The following is a 4115-nucleotide window of genomic DNA, read 5'->3' as shown; positions in this document are numbered from 1 at the left end:
ATGCCACTTTGTCTTCAGCTAACTAGAAAAGAAAGCACAACAGTTTAAAATGGAATTAATCTTTCCGCCAGTTTCTCCACTAGACAGTAAGAAAGGCAGGACTCCCGCCTAGCTCGCTCAACAATCTTTGCCAAAGTGTGTGGCTGGCCCCAGCTCGGTGCTCTGTGAGTGTCCGCTCTGTGAGTGTCACTGGCCACTGCCCGCCTCTCTGAAGGACTGAGCGAATAACTGTGGCGCCTCTTGCTTTTCGCTACCATGTCTTTGCCAACACCTCCACAGTCTCCGGAACCTAGCACGCTTTCTTTTACAAAGAGCTTCTAGACAGCCAGCGTATGGGGCCAGAGTACAAGAGAAGAGCCTTCCTCTATTTCTTCTGGCACAGAGGCCTCACCTTTGTGAATAATGATCTCCAGTCACTAGTGCTTCACACCAGAAGGTGGCAGTCAGCGTCCCTCCTACCTGTGCAGAACCGACACTTTCCATAATAGAGCACTTTGATAGTGACTCATTCAAAGCCCGACACCAGCCCACTTTCTACAGGTATGTAGGGTTGGCCTGATGCTGAAGGAAATGACGCCTCCCCTTCCCCTCACTTCGCAACTGAGGAACCCAGCATCACAGAGGCCGAGAGAATGTCAGTGGGCTCCTCCTCAGAGAGGCGCAGCTGCCAGGAGGAGCCCAGCACACTTTGCTTAAAACCCTCCATGACCTTCCCACTGCCTCTAGGCCGAGGCTGCAGAAGTCTGTGGGGGAAAAAAAATCAAGCAAGATGTTTTCTAAACCCAGAATAAAAATGCATTGACATCACCGTGCCAAATTACAAAACTGAACAGGCTGCATGACCTTCCGTACGGTAACAAAATAAAACACATGAAAATAGGAATCGTGTCTGTAAGTATTCATGAATCTAGAGATGGAACTCAGCCGGCAGCACACTTGCCTAGCATATATGAAGCTCTGGGCTGGATCTCCAACACTGCAGACACTTCGTGTGGTGGCACACCCTGGAATCCCAGCCCCTCGGCAGTGGAGGAAGGAAAACCTGAAGTTCAGGATCATCCTCAGCTGCTAGCTAGGTTTAAACCAGCCTGGTGTACATGAGACCCTGAGACCTTGTCTCAGATAAACACAAGCAGCGAGTGTGTGGAACAGATCCGTACAGAGATGCTTAGAATCTAGAACTGGGCTTGATGTTGCAGGTAAAGCTGCAGGCAGTCCACATGACCTGCTATGAGGCAGAAGCCGAGGAAACCGTGTTGTGGTCATATTGACTCTGGACATGGTCAACATGGAGAGCCGGGCTTGTGTCCAGCCTGTGCCTGTCAGGGGAATAATGCTATGTTCGATGCTAAGTATTTCCTGACTTCTGGGTCAGGTTCTCAAGAAAGACCGCAGCTGCACAGGAGCCTTGACAAGAAAGGGCCACTCACCCAGATGACACCAAAGGTCAGGCCTTCAACACTGACTTTCTCCCATTACCCAGAGACTCTGAAGGGAGGGTAAGGAAGTGTAATTTACCTAACCACGTAGGGGGCATCGGGGTTGGGGTGGGGGGGAGGGCGGGGAAGCTAACCTCTTGGAAACCGAAGACACAGAATTCTTGGTGTTCCCACCTGGGGTCATCCCAAAGCTCTTACATTTGTCTGCAGATCCTGGAAGTGACTCCCCGCAATCCTACATCATCTGTGATCTCCTGCAAGAAGTCCTTTGGCTGAGGAGAGTATAACTAAGCACTTTTTGGTATTTATCACAAAGAAAAGGATGGAGTGCCAGCGTTAAGCAGAATGAGTCCATGAAAACAAGGCCAAGGTTAGCGACACCAGTGAGGAGGCCATGTTGCGTAGAAAAACACCCAGGTGCCAGCCTGGACTATAACTGCCCCATACTAACAGACTTTCATGACATCCAGGAAGGACTTCTGGTTCCTGCCATAAAAAAACTGAAAACAAGAAAAGCCTAGCAACTACTGGCACATCAGAGAGCAAACAGGGCACTTCCGCCTTGGGAATAACAAGTACAAAGTGTATAACCAGGCATCTCTGCCTTTCTGCAAAAGACCAAGGCCTACAAGGTACCAGGCTTGTGCCCAGCACTGTAATCCCAGCTGCTACAGACGCTGAGATAGACGGGTCTCAAATTTAGGGCCTGCCTGGGCTCCAGAGTGAGTTCAAGGCCAACTGGGCAATTCAATACAGCCCTCTGCCCAGTGGTAGAACACTTCCCTGGCATGCACAAAGCCTCTTCAGTGGGGCAGGCATGCACACACACATGCACACACTTGGACACACAGGCGCATACACACATCTGTAAAGGACTTATTGAACATTACCATGGTTTTGTGTGTGTGTGTGTTTTTTGTTTTGGGGGGTTTTGTTTGTTTGTTTGTTTGTTTGTTTTTACTCTCACAGCTCAGCCACCAGAAGGGGAAAAAAATAGTTAAGAATTCCCTTCCTGTTGATACATAGGCAGGCCTGGTCCTAGGCCTCAGTGGCCTTCTCCTCCAGGGCAACCCCTGATCCAGCAGAGACATGCTAAGTGCCTGGCCCAGCAGCTCCCAAAACCCCACCTGGCCAGTGCAAGCATTAGAACCAGTTGGTAAATATTAAGCCTCAACCGACAAGAATTCTGCAGCCAATGAAAAGGAGACTTTATGTTGGAACGAGACAAGAGACAGGAGGACGGAGATTCTAAGGCTAAGGAGGCAGTGTGTGGTATAGTAATTGTAAGATCAGCAATGGGAAAGGCTTCTGTTTGTATTAAACAAAGAGTTCCTAAGAACTCAGAGTCTAAATATTTGGTAAATCAGTAGATGGGAAATGTGACCAATATTGCCAGTCGCCTGCTCGGCAGCTGCTTGCTTGTCCTTTCTCTGGAAGGAAAGTAGCAATTTCGCTCACACTCCTGGTCGTCTGTTAATTGACCGCTTTTGGGGAGGGTGAGCCCCAGGGCTACCTGGGTGGGGAGGATCTAACTGCTTTGGGCTTTGGGAGCGGGTGAGGCCCAGGGCTACCTGCGTGGGGAGGGTGTGAATCTAGACTCCCTAACCCAGGTGTGGAGGTCCCTTCTTCTTGCCCCACAGTATGATATTATCACTGAGGTGAAGGGGGAGGTCGGCTGAGAGGACCATAATAAATTCTCTTTACTCACAGAAAAGGACAGTGGTGGGGCTGGAGAGATGGCGCAGCGATTAGGAGCACTTGCTCCTCAGGAGACCGGTTTCAATTCCTAGCACCCATGTGGTGACTCACAATCATGTGGAATTCCAGTCCCAGGGGATCCAACAGCCCCATCTGGTTTTCATGGGCTCTGCATGCATGTGGTGAAGACAAAACATACAAACACATAAAATTAAAATAAAGGGGGAGAGGAGAGAGAGGGAGAGAGAGAGAATATGACCAAAATGCCTTTGTTTTCTTTGAGGATGTCTGGTCCCAAACTAAAACAGACCAGGAGTGATGGTAGGAAACATTTTTAATTCCAGCCCTCGGGAAGCAGACCCAGGCAGACAATCTGGTCTATATATTAGATTCCCAGGCCAGCAGAGGCTACGTAGTAAGACCCTATCTCAATAAACAATCAAACAAAAGCCTAAAGCAAACGTCTTTCAGCCCTAAAAGGAAAGCTAAGAGAATCTAAAAAAAAAAAAAAAAAAAAATCAGATCTTAGTCAGGCTCTTTTTTTGTCATCAAGTTAACCAACCTTTGATTGACACTGCTGTCAGTCACCTCGTCATCGTTGCTTCCCTCCGTTTAGTAAAATCTTCAGGTCTCTGCACAGTGCCACCTGCACAAGCTGTGTGGCGCCTTCACCATTCGGTTCACATCGTCTGCAACACTGCCAAGTGCGACGTAAGTGTTTGCAGGAGGGACGGCTGACTGGGAAATACCCTTGTTGCTATAAGAGGGTACTGAGGTTTTTGGTTGTCCTGATGTTAGCTTTTTCTATTGTTTTGTTTTGTTGGTTGGTTGGTTTTGCTTTGGTTTTTGGAGACAGGATTTCTTGGCTGTCTTGGACTCACTTTGTAGACCAGGTTAGCCTAGAACTCACAGAGATCCACCTGCCCCTACCTCTGCCTCTGCCTCCCAAATGCTGGGATTAAAGGCATATGCCACCAT

General features: G+C 48.7%; 1 long non-coding RNA gene across 1 annotated transcript; it reads right to left on the bottom strand.

The window, feature by feature from the left end:
* Positions 1-3147: 3147 nt before the first annotated feature.
* LOC311597356 lies at positions 3148-3864 on the bottom strand. Its single transcript, XR_014779196.1, has 2 exons — positions 3700-3864; positions 3148-3306 (listed from the first exon to the last, which is right to left on the bottom strand). It is a non-coding gene; the product is annotated as an uncharacterized lncRNA (long non-coding RNA).
* Positions 3865-4115: the final 251 nt, after the last annotated feature.

This window comes from Acomys minous, assembly GCF_964271855.1.
Source record: "Acomys minous genome assembly, chromosome: 5".
NCBI classification, from domain to species: Eukaryota; Metazoa; Chordata; class Mammalia; order Rodentia; family Muridae; genus Acomys; species Acomys minous.
This window is presented reverse-complemented; position numbering and strand designations above follow the sequence as displayed.